The sequence below is a fragment of the Myotis nattereri genome (genome assembly GCF_964212035.1).
Source record: "Myotis nattereri genome assembly, chromosome: 4".
Lineage (NCBI taxonomy): Eukaryota > Metazoa > Chordata > Mammalia > Chiroptera > Vespertilionidae > Myotis > Myotis nattereri.
This window is the reverse complement of record NC_138079.1, coordinates 9,796,163-9,815,102: the sequence shown is the minus strand read 5'-3', so window position 1 is coordinate 9,815,102 and position 18,940 is coordinate 9,796,163. Positions and strand designations below refer to the sequence as shown.

At 48.7% G+C, this 18,940-nt stretch overlaps 1 pseudogene across 1 annotated transcript; it reads left to right on the top strand.

The window, feature by feature from the left end:
• Window positions 1-273: 273 nt before the first annotated feature.
• On the top strand, window positions 274-18,772 carry LOC308518101 (porimin-like; annotated as a pseudogene). Its single transcript has 4 exons — window positions 274-397; window positions 5,629-5,650; window positions 11,894-12,612; window positions 18,688-18,772. The product of its transcript is annotated as a porimin-like (transcript).
• Window positions 18,773-18,940: the final 168 nt, after the last annotated feature.

The window sequence follows — 18,940 nt, the reverse complement described above, 5'->3', positions numbered from 1 at the left end:
CGGGTGGGCGCCGCGGGAGGCGCCGGGCGCCCGGCGCGCAGGTCCGGCGGGGAGCGGGCCGGCAGCCCCCGCCGCCCGCTAACGGCCGCCCAGCCCTTCCGCCCGGCCCTGGCTCCCGCCGCCCCGGGACCCGGTCCGGCCCGCGGCCCACAACGACTCCCGGGTCGCCTCTCCTTCCCCCGCCCTCCCGCGTCTCCCCCGCCCCGAACGGGCCGGCACTCACTCAAGGAAGGAGGAGCGGCCCGGGGCCTGCGCGTCACTTACGTCGACGTAATGCGTCACCGCGTCGGGCTTCGGCTGACGCGGCCGCCTCGGAGCGCAGACCGCGGAGGGCGGGGCCACGCCGTCCCCGCTCCGCCAGCGGCGGGAGGAGCCAACCGTGGGGACCGGGCGCTCGGTGAGGGCGCGCGCCCGCGGAGGAGGAGGACGTGGGGCTGCGGGCGTCGGGTTGGCGCCGGGCCTGGCAATGCCAAGCGGGGAATCCTCAGCCACCACCCGCCGCGCCCGGCCCCAGGTGTGCGCGCTCCCACCCGGACTCGGAATAAACCCGCCGGCGGGCTGCTCGGCCTTTAACCGCGCGCCGCGGCCCCGCCCCGCCCCGCCCCTCCTCCAGCCCCGGGCGGCCCGCCTTACCCCGCTCTCCCAGCTCGGGGCCTCCCCGCGCTCCTCCGCGGCCCTCACAGACGCTCCGTCCCTGCTCGGCTCTCCCCTCCCGGGGCGGAGGTCGCCCCGCACCGGTCCGGACCCCTCAGCAGCGCCTCGCCCTCCATGGCCTCGCCAGGCCGCGCCGCTCCGTCCGCTCGGGTCCGGCCGGCGCACGTGCCGCAGCTCCGAGACCCCGGCGGCCGCGGCGCGGGCGGAGACGGGCGCGAGCACGTCCGGCCGCCGGAGGACCGTCCTCCCCGGTGCCCGCCCTCTCCGTGCCCGGCGGGCAGCACGTGTCTGCCGGGCTCAGGACCCGGGGGAGCTGGTCCAGTTCCTCGCACGTGGTGCCGTAACTACAGCTGTCCGCCCCCCACCCCCCACCCCACGGCGCCTCGAGGCCCGCGACCCACAATTAGCCGCGCGGGACTGGCTCCGTGAAGGGCGGGGGGGGGGGGGGGGGTCGGATGGTCTTTAGGGAAAATGAGATCGTTGACATTTATTCTTTCCTCTAAAAAGAGAAGAGAGTGGGATTTAGGGGCGAACTCAAAAAGCTATGTGCAAAGATGAATGTAACATTTGGGTTTTTGTTTGTTTTTTCAGATTTTGTATATATTTTTATTGATTTCAGAGAGGAAGGGAGAGGGAGCTATAGATAGAAACATCAATGAGGAGAATCACTGATGGGCTGCCTCCTGCACGTCCCCTACAAGGAATTGAGCCCACAACCTGAGCATGTGCTGAGACCTCCTCGTTCATAAATCCACGTTCAACCATTGAGTCACACAGGCCAGGCCTATTTATTTTTAATCTTTATTGTTGAAAGTATTACATATGTCTCCTCCCCACCCCCCCCCCCCCCCACCTCCCCTATTGACTCCTTCTAGCCCGTCCCCCGCCTCAGGCCTTCACCACCCTATTGTCTGTGTCCATGGATTATGCATATATGCATTCAAATTCTTTGGTTAATCTCTTCCCACCCACCCACCTCCGCCTATCTGAGCTTGGACAGGAATGTAACCCTTATTTAAACACATTAGTTGAGAGTAAGGCTGTGATAGCACTGCCTAAGGGCCTGGGAAGTCCAGTGGTGAATGAGGCTTATTGCTGCCTTCCAGAACTTGGTCTGATAGACATCTCGCACAGTTCATTGTTACCAGATAGGAAGAACGATGTGACCTGGGGGTCAAGGAAGCCAGTGACCAAGAAGCAGCCTGAAGTCTGAGTGCTCTTAGCCAAGGCACGCTGACATTGAGGCATTGCAGGAACTGAAAGAATGTTGCTGGGACAGACCCTCGGGGCCTTGCAAACACTGTTAACGGTGTAAGGTTTTCTCACTGGCACAGGAAAGCCTTGAAGATTGAGCAGAGTAGTGTCATCTTAAGATTGGCCTCTTAGAGTAGGAATTCTAGCCCAAATATGGAAAATGGATTACATGAGACCAATTGGGAGGCTGTTAGTGAACTAGATGAAACCAGGGTGGCAATTGGGTTTGGGGACTGGATGGAATCCAGTGATAGAATCAACACTGGCTGGAAGGTATGTCACTGGTACTAAATATGTAATACTGAATATATTCATGACAAGAAAAGGACAGTCAAGGATGGCTCCTAGATTTCTGGCTTAAGCTGGTAGATTATTGGTATCATTACCCCCAAAATGGGGAATGTAAGTGGAGGAACTGGTTGGGGAGAATAGATGGGGAGGAGAGGGATAATTTTGAGGAGACAACTGAATGGAGATGATGTCAACAAGGCACATTATATACGGACCTAAATAGAGTCTAGGTGAGAGAGCTAACCTTAGAGATTTTCAGTATAAAGTGGGTATTGAAGCCATGGAAATAGATTAGATTGTTTAAGGAAAATTGGCAGGGATAATAGACCAGATTGTAGGTTTTAACATCACCATCATCATTATTACTCACACAGTGGTTTTTTTTAAAGTTAAAGAAGTTGTGTATAGAAATAGATATTTTGGAAATTCCAGCATATAACGCTCCTTTCCTGTATAACAATTGGATGAAGCCAGATGGAGACTACTGTGGGTTATATGGGACATGAGCTATCCAGTTTACCACGGAACCCGTCACTTTCTAATGTCTTAGACCCAGATTACATCATGCTTTTTTTATTTGCCTTGTTTTGAAAGCATTGGAGTTTGACCTCTTGGTCTATAGCGACAGAATACAAGAGTGTCGGACTTTATCCCTGAGAAGTACCCATGTGTGTGGGTTGAGTAGGAAAGGAAGATACTGAACCTGAAAGGACAGTATTGGCAGCTGGAGATAGATGGAAAACCAGAGGAGTATGACATCAAGGAGGTCAACGTTGCAAAAGAGAGGGTATGATCAGCAGTGCCAAATGCCACCAAGTGGTCAAAGTAAATGAAGTTTAGAAATGAACCATTCAATGTAGCATCATGGCTGCCTTTGGTAGAAGACTTTAGTAAGAACAGTTTTAATTAAGTTCTTCAGGGGCCAGGGAAAGAATTCTATATCCAAGTAGCTTAAGCAATGATTAGGAAAAGAAATGGGGATAACAATGACAGAACTCTCACTAAAAAAGTGAGGGAAGTGAGAAAGGAATACCTACAGAGAGTGATGGGTCAAGCCAGTTTTAGGTTTTATGTTTTGGGATAGAAGAGACTTAAGCAATTTAAATGCTGACAGGGAAGGATCCAGCAGAAGAAGATGATAAAAATAGAAGAGAAAAGGAGGCTAATTGTGCAAGAGAGGAAGAGACTAGAGAAGAAGTTGAGACAGGTGAATGAATCAGCCTTAGATAGGAGAAAGGACATTTACTATTCCTGAAAGGATTAATGGATTAGATGCTCTTGGGCATGTAGATTTGCTTTGTAGTTGAGAAAATTCCTAACTAAAGAAAGAAACGCACAACTATTTTTTCCATGAAATAGGTGGCCAGATCACCTACTACAATCCAAGATTAGGAGAAGAAGGGTGTGTATGTGTTGGGAAGAAGATGTTTGAGATTGGAAGATGTATTAGTTATTTAAGTCTGTGTAATAAATTGCCCCCAAATGTAGTGGCCTGAAACAATATTATGATTTCACAGTTTCTGTGGGTCAGAAATGTGGCCATCACTTGGCTGGGTTTTCAAGGTCTTTCCCAAGGTTCCGATCATGATGTCAACTGGGACAGCTGGGGGAAGATCTGCTTCCAACGCCACTTACGTGATTGTTGGAAGAATTCAGTTCCTCCTGGGCTGTTGGACTGAAGACTTTGGTTTTCTGTGCAAGTTTTCCCTCCACGTGGGGTTCACCATACAGACTGATGGCTATATTCCATTAGAAAGAGCAAAAGAGAGTGAGCACGACAAAAGCCAAAGTCTTTTTGGAACATGATCTCAGAAGTGACGTTCCATCACATTTCCTGTATCCTACTTGTTAGAAGCAAGTCATGAGGTATAGCCCACAGTCCATGGCACAAATAGTAGGAGGCATGATCATTGGGACCAATCTTAGGAGCTTCCTACCACAGAACAGAATGGAAAAGATTTGAAATAAATCTTGGGCATAGTAATACAGTGATGGCGAACCTTTTGAGCTCGGCATGTCAGCATTTTGAAAAACCCTAACTTAACTCTGGCGCTGTGTCACATAAATTTTTTGATATTTGCAACCACAGTAAAACAAAGAATTATATTTTTGATATTTATTTTATACCAGAGGCCCAGTGCACAAAAATCTGTGCACTCGGGGGGGCGGGGGAGATCCCTCAGCCCGGCCTATGCCCTCTTGCAGTGTGGGACCCCTCGGAGGATGTTCACCCCAGTGAGGACCCTGACCCCATGGAGGTTTGGCCAGCCTGGGTGAGGGGCTGATGGCTGTTTTCAGGCTGGCCACACCCCCTTTAGCGTGGGGGGTCCCCACTGGGGTGCCTGGCCAGTCTGGGTGAGGGGCTGAGGGCCGTTTTCAGGCTGGCCAACCACCGTGGCAATGTAAGCTCCCAGCCTCTCCTTTTTTTCTTTTTTTCTTTTTTTCTTTTTTTATTCTGGGATTTATTTACCTTCTATAATTGAAACTTTGTTGCCTTTAGCAGAGGCCTGCAGAAAGCTTGGCTTCCTCCATCGCCAGGGAAAACCCACTCCTGCTCGCTCCAGCTCCGTTGCCACAGCTGGCTAAAAGCAGGTATCTGGGGTTTATTTACCTTCTATAATTGAAACTTTGTTCCTTTCAGTGTAGCTCAGAGCTGGGCTGTGGCAGGCGGAGAACCTTGACTTCCTCCATCACTGGAGCAAGCCTCCTGCTTGCTCCAGCTCCGTGGCTGCCGCCCGCCATGGGTTAATTTGCATATAGTCACTCTGATTGGCTGGTGGGCATGGCTTAAGGTGTAGCGAAAGTATGGTCAATTTGCATGTTTGTCTTTTATTAGTACAGGATATTTAAATGCCATTTAACAAAGAAAAATCGACCAAAAAAACGAGTTTGCGTGTCACCTCTGACACGCGTGTCATAGGTTCGCCACCACTGCAGTAATATCACAGTAGCATCAATAGGATCGGTAAATATTGGTGACCAAGAATTTATATGATAGCCGTCTGCTGGATATTGTGTTTTCCTCCAGAGACATTCAGTAATGAAGTGCCTACAAGGACAGATGATCTAAGAATGTAGTGTTCAACACAGTTCTCTTTGGTGTGGATTTTTAAAAAATTAAATTTATTGGGGTGACAGTCTATATAATAAAAGCCTAATATGCTAAAGTGTCCAGTCAGCCATTCAACCCATCAAAGCGTGATATGCTAATGATATGCTAAGGCTGCTCAACCACTCGCTATGATGTGCACTGACCACCAGGGGGCAGACAGTTGACCAGTTGACCAGTTGCTATGACGTGCACTGACCACCAGGGGACAGATGCTCTGACCGGTACGTTAGCTTGCTGCTGGGTTCTGGCCAATCGGGATGTGCTGGACATGCTCTGGAGCCCTCCTTGGCTATAATTTCCTCCTTTTCTCCCTTCAGGCAACGTGCTGGACTCAGGACGGTAGTATGTGGTTGTATGTACTTGAGAGGAGTTCGTTGCTGCCCAGCTTGTGGATGGTGACTCATAGAGCAGTCATGGAGGGCTGGCTTGGAAACTCCAAATGAGGGGCTCACCCGATCATCTTGTGGAGCTAGGCAAGAAGGCAGGACAGTGGCCAGGGAGCAAAAGTCCCTGAGGATAGCAAGCTAAGCAAGGGTGACACCAGGTCCAGAAGTTTCCTTTTTGGCACCGTGGTCCTAAACAGCGGCTGAATCTTGAGCGTTCAAGTTCAGCAGCTCTTGTCCCATCTTGGCACAACAACAATATGAAATATGATAACATCCGGGTGTGGAAAGGTTACTGTTCTCCTGGAAGTTGGAGAAACTCCAGAATGTTATTATTGTGAAAGGATCTTTTTTTTTTTCTTACAGAATAATTTTGAATGTTTATTTTTTATTTATTTTTCCCATCACCATTTATTCCCTCTATACCCTCTTTGTAATCCAGCCCCCAACTCCCGCATTAAGATCCAAGTACGTGGGGAGTGAGGGCGGATGGTGGGGCGGGAACTGGGAGGAGGGGAGTTATGGGGGGAAAAAAGAGGAACAAATGTAATAATCTGAACAATAAAGATTTAATTAAAAAATTAAAAAAAAAAAAGATCCAAGTACGGCTGCTGCTTCTATTTTTTTTTATATGTTTTTATTAATCTTTTTAGAGAGAGAGGAAGGGAGAGGGATAGAGAGATAGAAACATCGGCTGCCTCCTGCAGGCCCCGTCCTGGGGATCCAGTCCACAACCTGGACATGTGCTCTGACCAGGAATCCAACCGGTGACCTCTTGGTTCATAGGTAGACTCTCAACCACTGCATCACACTGGCCAGGCTCTATTTTTTATGTCTATTGAAAACATGGAATTCGCCAGACCCTCCTTGATATCTCTGTGGATCTTCCTTTTTTCCTTGACCTCTTAATATTAGAGCACCCCAGTCTATTATGTTTAATGTTATGTAATATATTTGGGATTAAATTTATTATGTTTTTTACTTGTCTTACTGTTTTGTGTTGGCTCTATCTCCTTTCTTGCCTTATTTTGGATTGATTTTAAAAATTATTCCAGACTCTAGGAGGACTTCCAAACAGGTCCAGAACTAGGGTGAGGTGAAGGAGGTATTGCCTGAGGTGACAAATATAAGAAGACCAAAACTCAGAATCAAAATAAATAATATTTTTATACAACTTTTTTAAAAAAGCAAAATGAATGCAAGACTACCCCTTCTAGGAAGATGGAGCCAGTGTACTTTTTCCTACTTCTTCCACGAAGCACAACTAAAAACCTGAGACATTATATAAAAACTAGAAGCCTAATGCATGAAAATTTGTACAGTCGGTGGTGGGGACGGGTCCCTCAGCCCAGCCTGCACCCTCTCACAATCCAGGACCCCTGGGGTAGGGTCCCTAGGCCTGGCCTGAGATCAGGGCCTATTGGGGCTTTCCTTCCCCCGGCTGGAGGCAGCTGGCCCCACCCCCGCCACTGCCACTGCTTGCCATCTGTGTAGCACTGCCCCCGCTCCCCTGCCACTGGTGGCCTCCCTCTGCAGGCGACAGGCGTGCGATGGCTTGGCTGGCCTGGGCCTCCCTCTGTGGGGTGATCACTGGCTGGCCACTCACCTGCCACAGAGTCATTGCTGGTGGCCTGGGCCTCCCTCTTTCTTTGCTGGGGGGCGGGGCTAGCCCTGCGAAGGGGCCCTTTGCCTACCTGATCACCCCTAACTGCTCTGACTACCCGATCACCCCTAACCACTTGCCTGCCTACCTGATCACCCCTAACCACTCTGCATGCCCACCTATTGTCCCTAACCACTCTGCATGCCTGCCTGATCACCCCTAACTGCTTGCTTGGGCGAGGGGCGGTGGTGGTTCTGGTCACTGGTTGTTCCATTTACGGTGGCTGGCCTTTTATTATATTGGATAATTTCATCCCTTTCTTCATACCTCCTGTGGCTGAATGGTCAGCGTGGCCATGCCTGCAGAAGTCATCTCAGGCCCTTGATTTTTTTCTGCCCAACCTTGTAAAGGCTTGCCCTCTATTCTTCTCTTTCCCCTGTCCAGCAACACTGCTAGGCAGACTGGCCCCAAATCCGTTTTCAGAGAAGTGACGCGAGCATCACGGTGGAATAAGATGTTTGTTGCCTGCCCTTCGGCAACATTGACTTGGTGTTCATACACAGGCAGAAGTGCTTTGTGGGGGCCATGGAATCCAGCACCCACCTGAGTCAGGTAATAGGCTTACAGACCTGCTGTAGGTCCCGCAGTGGCCTATGAGCCAGCTCAAGCCCTCTTGCCGGTGGTCTTGCAGCCCGTAAATAACACTCTCGGACAATGGCCAGTGGACCAAAAGAGCCTTTGTGCAGGTCCAGGTCTTCAGAGGACAGGATCCAGCACATGGAATCTGTGCACACAATTTGGGAAAAGAGAGTTTGGATGCATTGGAGAGAGGAAGAAAGCAGTTTTACTTTACCTGCAAGACCTCTGACCGCAAGGCAGCACAGCTTAAAGTCAGAGAGATATTAGCAGCAGCTGGTTATTTCTCTTGGGGGGTAGGGGTGAGGTGGAAGGGGAGGAGATGAGAGGGGCGTGAGCATGTGTGCCTGAGCTTAGCGTTCCCACCTGTGGGGACGCCCACAATGAGGCACTTCTCAGACCTTGAACTTAGGCAGAAAGCTGGCTGGACTCTGCAAGCCAGAGAAAAACCAAACTTGAACTTCAGCGCCACCTTTGGGAAAACTAAAGAGAGGCTGACAGTGCTAGACCCTGGTCCTTCGCAAAATCCAGAGAAAGCATACAAGCTCAAGACTTCTGCCACAAGAGGGCGCAAGAAGCGTGGGGCAGGTGTACTCACCGGCCAGCCATAACCTCAGGAGCTCTGGTTTCCTTCCCAAAGTCAGGGAGGACTGGAAGAGGTGACTGCTGTTTCACATGCAAAGACAGAGATGTAAACCTTCTGGGGACATGCATAATTAAGGAAACGTGACTACCATGGGTCACAATAATCTTCCAGTAACCAACACCAAAGCCATGCAGATCTGTGAGTTACCCAATAAAGAATTCAAAATTGCTATTTTAGGGCAGCTCAGTGAGCTACCAGAAGACACAGAAAGACAAGTGAAGGCAATCAGGAAAACAATGGTCAAGGAATATATAAAGAGAAGCAAGAGAAGTCTTCAAACAAGCGAAAATGGTAACAGTCAAATATTGAACCAATCCATCTGTGAACAGTTTTATAGATTTAGTATGTATTTACCTGTAATGATTTTGAGCCTCTCTTTATACACTCTTTAGCCAATTTGTATTACAGATTTCCCCACAATCTGAAAGCACAGTGTTCCTATGCAACTTTTAAAAACAAATGGCATAAAACGAAGAGGCAGTTATCATCAATTTATCTGGAAAATGTTTGAGCCATAATAGCCTACCAAATTATAGCAAATAACATATAAAACCTAAAATAATACTAACATATAGTACAAGCAGAATGATATTGTGGAACAGCTGGAAGCTTTTCTGAAAGAAAGGATTTACTGAACCAAATGCCAGCCAGACAAGGCCCAGGTCCCGGGGATGAGGCAGGTCTGTGTGGAAAAGAGGAACAAACCCTCTGTCCTGTGACGGGCTCTTTTATGGAAACCGTTCGGGGAAGAAAGATGAACACTGTTCTGGAGAATTTACACTGGCTGTAGATGAAGGGGATAGGAGGTGAAGTGGGCTAGTAACGGGGTAGCTCCATAATCCCTAAGGCAGTATTTGGTCCTTTGGGTAGCTGCTGGGCAGCAGTGTGGAGAGGTCATGGGTAAGCAAGGAGAGAGGCACCTGGCCTTTTCTTTAGGTAGTCACGGAACTAGGCACCTAGAAGTTAACTCAGTTTCTACATACACTCAGGAATGTAAGCAGTGTTTTCCTGGTTTTCCTCTGCAGTTGTTAACTGGTTAGCTTCTCCTGTCTCTTCCTTCCATCCCCTGGCCTGCTGTAATTTATTTATTTATTTATTTACACCCCAGAGGGGATGCTGCTGGGGATCTGGCCACTTGCCAATGGACCAGGGACTCTTTTAATATATATATATATATATATATATATATATATATATATATATATATATATATTTCAGAGAGGGAAGGAGAGGGAAAGCTAGAAACATCAACGATGAGAGAGAATCATTGATCAGCTGCCTCCTGTATGCCCCCTACTGGGGATGGAGCCTGCAACTTGGGCATGTGCCCTGACCAGGAATCCAATCATGATCTCCTGGTTCATAGGTCAGCGCTCAACCACTGAGCAATGTTGGTCCGGCTGGCCTGCTGTAATTTAATTTAGGGCATTTCAAATTCTTTTTTTGTCACTATGATACACATTACAGACTGTAAAAAGTAGAAATAATGTGTGTTCAGGGTATTTCACTTACTAAAAAGACTGACTTGATTTCTCCTTTTTAAAAATATATTTTATTGTTTTTTTACAGAGAGGAAGAGACAGGGATAAAGAGTTAGAAACATCGATGAGAAAGAAACATCAATCAGCTGCCTCCTGCACACTCCCTACTGGGGATGTGCCTGCAACCAAGGTACATGCCCTTGTCTGGAATTAAACCTGGGACCCTTCAGTCTGCAGGCCGACGCTCTATCCACTGAGCCAAACCGGTTAGGGCAATAGATTTTTCTCTTTATCTATTACCAGATGCTGACTAAAAGAGACGATTTAGCAGAACCCAGTAGTAACTTCAGCAGCTTTTTGGATTCTTCCCCTCTGCTTGTTCAATGCATGCACAATGTCTTTATTTTATTCACCAGGATGGAAATGCTCAACTACATCAAATTTTACTCTAAGTTTCACCCCCCCCCCCCCCCACAAGCTTTCATAGGCATTTTGGGTACCTTAGGACACATCTTGCTCACAGATGCGCACAGATGCACACAGACACAGCTCACAGCCACGGTAGCTTGATACTGAGATGCTGAGTGTAGGTCCTGAGAAAGGCTTGGTGAGGACTCTCACTGCTCACTGCTGCCTCGCTAACAGCTAAAATAAATAAATAAATAAAATTTTAAAAAATCAAACAGTGGCATACAGCAAGCTTTCAAAAAGCAAGGCTTATCTGTATTGTGCTATTCTTCTGTGAATTACCTACTCATATCCCTGAGCATTCTCCTTTGGATTTCCTGCTTTATCATTTTGATTTGTAGAGATTATATGTGCTGTCTGCATAGCTATCAATTACCTGTGAACGTTAGACTTTGAAATTATTTTCTCCCAGTTGTCATCTATCAGTTTTTCCCGTGTATTATCCCTCCAAAGTGTTACTTCTTCCTAGAGACTGTCTTCCTAATCATATTTCTGATAGTGTACTCGGTCATTATTTCTAGCTACTTTGGAGAACTGTTGTCCCATTGTTTAATTTTAGTTCTACATAGTTTTTTCATAATTGAGATTTTATTGGCTGCTTTGAGGAAAGTACCCAAGTAGATTTGTACACATTTCTTACCGGGCGCACCAAAACCTAAAACGTCAAGTAGTTGTGATTCTTTCCTAAACAGTTATTCCAGTGACATCCCAGCGTAAAATTTAGAGGCAAATTTTCCTTCATAGAATATCAGGAACCGAGTTCTTAAATGGAAGCTTATACTGAAGCATGGACTTCCCTGGAAGCTTCTAAAAAAATCTCCTTGTAGTGTATCTCCTGGGTTTTCAGGATGCTCAAAACTATCTGTAACATCTAAATTTGACCGTTATTATAAATTTATGATTTAGGGGTGTTTTTTTCTGTTAAAAAATTGTATATCTTAGATGTGTCTACTTAAAAGGACGGGGTACAATTATCAACAAAATAATTTTGAGCATATCAATGAAAAAATGGTGGTTTCTACATTTCCCAATAAATGGCACTAAGTTTCCTGGAAAAAAGACTGATTGCAGATCGAGGGAAAGAAAACTAAAATTTGCGCCTGAGGCAGTTTATTGTACCAGAAAACAGGAAACTGGGGGCGGGGGAGAGGGGAGTGAGATTAAAGGGCTTTCATGGATCTCAAAGGCAACAAAATTTGACTATCAAATAGAATAATAAGAACAACTAGCTTTTGGGGGGCAGATGGCCGGAGGGAGGCGTGCGCGGCGGAAGAGGACGAGGACGGGCTCGCGTGCAGAGGGCCTTTCTCGCTAGCGCTGTGGCCACCTCTGCTGGGGACCCTCGAGGCCGTCGCGTCCCGCCAGGGGCTTGGCGCGCGGGGGCTGGGCCATGTTCATCGCGGGGGCGCTGCTGGTGCTTGCGCTGCTGCTGAAGGCGGTTGTGGACAGTAAAGACCCCACGGGCTCTTCAGCAGACAACCTTCCACATTTCCCGTATCTCTACTACGGAGCCAGCGGGGATACCACATTCGTGTCTTCCGTCAATAAAAGTGATCTTCCCACAGCACTGTGGAACCATCTACAAATCCAGTTTCCCCAGTGACAAACACCGCCGCGAAATCCTCAGCAAAGCCATCAGCTCCAGTTTCTTCAAAAAGTGTGACAGCCGTCACCTTGAAACCCACAGCAACTTCTCAGATGACAACACAAGGGGTCTCAGCAAATATGTCTTCCACCACCTTAAAGTCTACACCCCAAATAACAAGTGTTTCACAGCACACATCCCAGATGTGGACATCCACGATGGCCACAACCCACAACAGTTCAGTGACATCTGTTTCTTCATCAGTAACAATCACAGCAACTATAAGTTCTAAAGGAAACAAAGGATCAAAATTTGATATTGGCAGCTTTGTCGGTGGTATCGCATTAACACTGGGAATGTCATCCATTCTTTACGGTGGATGCCGAATGTATTATTCAAGAAGAGGCATTCAGTATAGAACCATTGATGAACATGATGCCATCATTTTAGGAAATCTAAGGACCCACAGAAAGAAGATTGATGCAACCCTATCGATTAGGTTAAGCCAATATTCTCTTTTATAAAAGAGTATGAACAGGTCATGCACATAATGTACAATGTTTTACATAAATATTCCTCATGATTACTAACGGTAAAAAAGGTTTGGTTTGGGTTTTTAATGAACATTTGGAGCGTACAGTTAACACAATGGCTATATTCACTTTTAGAAAATATGGAAGACAAATCCTGTCGCATTTTCTTGTGGCATTGGTCACACAGGGCCAGTAACTGGAAGACATTTCCAGTAGGAGCTTGTCACACACAGGATGTTGGCTGTCTTTAGAACTCAGTGCTGCGCAGAGCTGGATATAGTTCACTAATGCCACACAGCAGAAATGTTACGAGTAAACCAGGTCGTAAGCATGGTTTTAGTTTGTGTCTCTTTAGAAAGCATCAGTATTTTATGTTTTAAAGCATAATACTTGGTTTAGAAACAAAATGCATACAAACTCGAAAAAAAAATCAAATAGAAGCAGAAACCTTACTGGGGCTTAACCCTGTTAGCCTGTATATTTTTTTAAACAACTCCTTTCAAGCTTTCAATGGCAGTTGATATAATTATCTTTTTTCCCTCTGTGATTTCAGCAAACTGCAGTGTTTAACATAATAGTGTTTTAAAGACTTAGTTGTTAGTATTAAATAAGTTAGATTATTTGCTACTGTGAGAATAGCCTCACCACTGGAAATTGCTTTTTTTATACCCAGCTATTAATTACATGTTTAGTGAATATTTAAAGATATGTAGAGCTGCTTTCAATATATAGAAATGTTTAATGCGGCATAAACACACGTAATTAAATAGAAAATATTTAAAAAAGAACAACTAAACTGGTTTTTTTTGTTTTTGTTTTGTTATTCTCACCTGAGTATATATTGTTTTTCATTGCTTTTCAGAGAGAGTAGAAGAGAGGGGGAGAGGGCAGAAAAGAGATAGAAAGATAGAGATAGAGATCAACATAGAGATAGAGCTAGAGATAGAGATAATGGTAGCGATAGGAACATCTAAGTGAGGGAGAAGCAGTCACTGGTTGCCTCCCAGCCATGCCCAACCTGGGAACTGAACCCTGGACCCTTCAGTGCCTGGGCCGATGCTCTAATCACTGAGTGACACTGGCCAGGGCAGTACAACTAAACAACTGTCTCCAAACGGGTGCTAGAGGATGCAGGGATGAAGTTAAGCGGGCATTTTTTTTTCATTAAAGAGTAACACCTCTGAAAGGAAAAAGGAAAAAGGAGAATTGGACAGTGAAGCTGTCAGGCTGCTGTGCAGACGGGGCTCTGACAATTCTGCGTTGGCCTCACTCTCCTACCCTCCCGCAGCGCTCCTTCATGCTCATTCTCAGGCTCCGTGTCCCAGCCCTCAGCTCAGCGGGGTGTCCCAAGTAGCTCCCTGAAACCCTGTGACTAGCTTGAGCTGTCAATCATCTGCCACCTTCACTATCTATTAAGTTGTTTGGTTTTCTTTTTTCCCTGTTGCTATTTATTACATCTATTGCGATCCCCCTTCAGCCCCGCAGTTAAGCAAACAAAATGTGACTTTGAAGAGAGGCATCAGGTTTAGAATGTTCCTTTCTGATCCCCAAATCAGCTACCGCAGTGCTCACAGAGCTGGCTGTATTCTGAACGCTCTCCTGACTGTGTTTATTCTCTCACTGGGATGGAAGGTCTGAATCCTGTAGCCAGTTCTCCATCTCTGTGTGTAAGGCACCCATCACAGCCCCTGGAACATGGAAGGATGACAAACTGCTTCCTAAGGGTTGGGGATGAATGAACTTGAGGACAGGAAGATAAACATGCCATTGACGTCCAGACATACCTGCCTCAACCGGCTATTTGACCCAGACAAAGGCTGTATTGCAGGGGAATACACTGTGGATAGGATGTGCTGAGGGGAAAAGAGTCCACTGAGAGAAAGAAAACTTCCCAGCCCCGGCCTCCCAGCCCACCCCATGCCTCCCTCTGCTTGCAGACCTGGTTGTGGTCCCCTTGTCCAACACTAGCAGGATGCTTGGGGGCTTTCTACCAACCAGTGTCCAGCCCTAATTCCAGCCCTAATTCCACCTGTCCCGCAGAGAGTTTGACTCTGGGTCATTTAACCCAAAATGAGTGGGTGATTCCATTTTCTCCCAGGATCAATGTCACCACCCCACTTCCCCATATCCGGTTAGCCCCCCACCCCGTGACCAGAGGAGCACAAGAATGCACTGGCGGGGGGGGGGGGGGGGCGCGGGGGGGGGGGGTGTTCTGCAACACGGATCCCCTGTGTCCTGATGGGACCCACAGGAGCGCACAGCCCTCCCGGGGGTGAGAGCTGGGCCTGGACCGAAGCCCTGAGATGCACGGCTCCCGCCACCCTGGCTGCCGTTCAGTCCACACCTGTGCGCTCTCGGGACCGAGGCCAAGCCCCCTGGGAAGAACTTTCTGTTCCCTGCGGCTTCTGCGCTGAGATGGTGGAAACCCGCACTTTACCTCCCTGGGCCGCAGGGTGACCCGGCTCCAAGATAAGCAGGTAAGGCGTCTAAGACCTCCAGAGTGGGGACCCTTTAGAGAAGCCGTTCTCAACCTGTGGGTCTCGACCCCTTTGGGGATCCAACGACCCTTTCACAGGGTTCGCCTAAGACCATCGGAAAACACATATATAATTACATATTGTTTTTATGATTAATCACTATGCTTTAATTATGTTCAATTTGTAACAATGAAAGTACATCCTGCATATCAAATATTTACATTATGATTCATAACAGTAGCAAAATTACAGTCATGAAGTAGCAACGAAAATAATATTATGGTTGGGGGTCACCACAACATGAGGAACTGTATTAAAGGGTCGCGGCATTAGGAAGGTTGAGAACCACTGTTTTGGAGCATTTTCCTTCTCCAACAGCCGCCACTGCACCTCCCAAAATAGTGGATCCGAGCTCAGTGGCCCAGAAGACCCTGGCCCCCAAGGACCCCTGCGATTCTGCTCCATCCCCTCCCTGCTCCATCTTCCCCAGCACAGGATGTGGCAGTAACACCGCTGCGTTTACTCCATGACCAGGAGGCAGTTTTATCCTCAGAGTCAGAGACCCATCAGCTACACAGGAAGGTGACAAAAAACAATGTGAGTCCTTTCTCCCTCCCGCCTGCAACTGTTTTGTCTTGGGGAACCAGGAGGCAGGGCAGGTGGTGGGTGGTGCTGGCTCCAGGGAGGACTCTTGGTCGCTTGGGAGCCACAGATACAAATGTACCTATGGCGAGCTTCGAAACTTGCAAATGAGTGGAGAATGAGGAACACATCAGGTACATGCATTGATCACTTCCTCTGATTTGCAGATACATGCCCACAAAAGAATGTATTACAAAACCGATACACAAACACACATCAAAATGTTCCTAATGGGAAGAATTGCAAGACAAGGAAGAGAGCGGAGAAAGGGGCATCACTAGTGATGGAATGCACATAATGACATAAAACAGAGTAGGGACTTGGGCGGAGAAAACCACGGAAAATGTGGCATTAACTGGAAGTGTTTGCGCACTGGGTATGGAAAGCGGAGCGTGTTTGAAGTCTTCCTTCCACGTAGATGAAATATCACAATTAGAGGTGAGGTTTGGACTCCCCTTTACCCACTCTTCCCTAACGGACTCCTTTACTGCCCTCTTGCCTCTTGTGCCTGAGTGAGGACCCGGAATCTCAGTCCAGCCCCAGAGGTAAAAAGCTCTGTGATCCCCGAGGATCCAACCTCCCAGTCTCATCTCTACTCCCTGAGGGCCTCTCCCACCCGCTGAGAGAAGACCTGGGAGAAGGGAGCTGTTCCTGGAGGGCGCGGACCAGCAGAGGCTTCTACAGGGAAGAGAAATGGCCAGGACCTTTCTCCCCAGGGAGCCTCCTTCTCCCCTCCCCCTAATTCATTCAGGGAAACCCCCACACATTATCCGCAGGTCGCCCCAGAATGCGGGAAACACCCCTTAATTCCATCTGGCGCCGACGCAATTTGCAATGCACAGGAGGGCCCCTCCCGCCCAGGTGGGCGTGCTCTCCTCGGGCCTTTCCCGCGGGGACGGTGTGAGGCGCCTCTACCCCTGCCCCAGGCAGGCCCTCCTCCCCTGCACCCACCTCCCTCTCCGCCGCCCCGGAGGCTGCAGCCACGGAAGCGCATCCACCCGCCTGGGGAGACCCGTCGGGTTGGCGGTGTGTGTGCCCGGAGCCCACCCTGCCGCCGGGCCGGAACCGCGCGCAGGCCTGGGCCGGGGCCATGGACACCTTCCCTGCGCGGAGCCGCCCCTCCTGCCACCCCCGCCTCTGGCTCCCGGAGCCTGGCCCCTGGGACGCGGAGGGCCCCGGAGCTGAAAGGGGCCAGGAACGCGGCCGGACCCGCAGTCCCCTCGAGGGGAGGCCCAGGCGCCGGCCGCACAGCCCTGTGGCCCCTGAAGCAGCCAGGAGGCACCAGCCCCAGAGGGAACGGGGGACCGGGCTCCTGGCGCCGCGCTGAGCCCCAGCCCCGCACCAGCGCCCAGCACCTAGCTGCACCCCAGGAAGCGGACGGAAGGCGGCCAACAGCTCGAGGAACCGCACCCCTGGGGACCCTGAGACTGCCCTGTAGGCAGCCCTGCTGCTTCTTTCTCTCCTGCAGGGCGCAGACTTTCCTGGGACAGATCCCTCCCCGAGTGCGGTCCATAACGTGCTAAGGTACTGACCTGGCTTTTGCCTCTACTTCTCTCTCTGTTCGCTTGTGGAACCTGTGGACCACGATTAAACCCCATCCTTCTTTGCGCCTCCACTTGGCAATGATTCTCCCTGGGGCGTCCGGATGACAGGAGAAGGAGGGACCTGGGCAGGGAGGGGCCAGGGAAGTCCTGGGTGTTCTGGGGAGGGAAGGGACCCTCAGGGTCACACCAGGGGAGCTGGGCTGTCTGAGTGTGGCCCTCCAGCTGAGGGCAGGGTGCAGGAATCAGGAAATGTTTCTTGAAGGTTTGAAGGGTTACATGGGCAGGGTGGGGATGGTGCTGGTTAAGGATAGGGTGCCTGGGGGAAGCCCTGTGCCATCTGAATGACAGCCTTGGGCTTCCAGGGCACCAGCCCCAGGCCAGACAGTTCCAGGCAGATACAGGATGCTCCCCTGGTGGGAGGAGGTGTTTTCTCCCCTTTTTTCTAAATAATGTGCATCTTAGCTCTGTCTACCTAAAAGACCAGGTGCAATTATCAACAAAATAGTTTTGAGCCCTTCAGTGAAAAAATGGTGGTTTCTACAAACATTTCCCAATAAATGGAAATGAGTTTCCTGGGGGGAAAGGCTGATGGCAGATCTGTGGCAAGAAAAGCAAGCAAACTGAAAGATTAGTATGGTGCTCAAACGGAAAAAGAAAAAAAAAAAGGCAAGATTGAAGGGCTTTCATGGACCTGAGATAACAAGATTTGACTATCAAATAGGATAATAGATAAGCTGAACTTAAACACTGCCTCAGGCAGGGGTCTGGAGGATGCTGGGATGAAGTTAGACAAGCAAATATTTTCTATTAATGAGTAATACCTATGAAAGGAAGAAAGAAAAAGGGGAATTGGAAAAGGACAGGGACAGCTGCTAGACTGCTATGCAGATGTGACAGAGTTTCTGACAGGCCCAGGGGTGGTGCTGAGGCAAGAATTACTCATGAAGGACCCTTGTTCCACTGCTTGGCTGGGTTGGTCCTTGACTGATGGCGGCCTCACAAAGCCTGTGCCCAGGACTCAACTCCTGAGACAGGCTCCACCGAAACTGAGAGCTGAGGGCGGCGGACAGTGACACTACTTTCGTTGCCCACTGGGTATGGAAAGCGTAAGAAACTGGGCCTGTCAGAAACTGTCGCATCTGCATAGCAGTCTAGCAGCTGTCCTTGTCCTTTTCCAATTCCCCTTTTTCTTTCTTCCTTTCATAGGTATTACTCATTAATAGAAAATATTTGCTTGTCTAACTTCATCCCTGCATCCTCCAGACCCCTGCTGGAGGCAGTGTTTAAGTTCAGTTTATCTATTATCCTATTTGATAGTCAAATCTTGTTATCTCAGGTCCATGAAAGCCCTTCAATCTTGCCTTTTTTTTTTTTTCAGGATCCAGGATCCAGATGCCTCCAGGGGTGGAGACACTGCCCAGATGGTGTGGCATCGCCTGCTTCAAGGGGCATCTGAGCACTGAGCACCAAACCACACAAACATCCTAGGAAGTGGGTGGTTTGTTCCTAATGATACTGAAAACTCAGCAAGGCCTCACAGCCATTGGATGTTGCCTGGATCTATCTTTCTTCAGCAGATTAATAAGGAGAAATAATTATTTACCCACAGCCATTGCTGTATGAATGACATT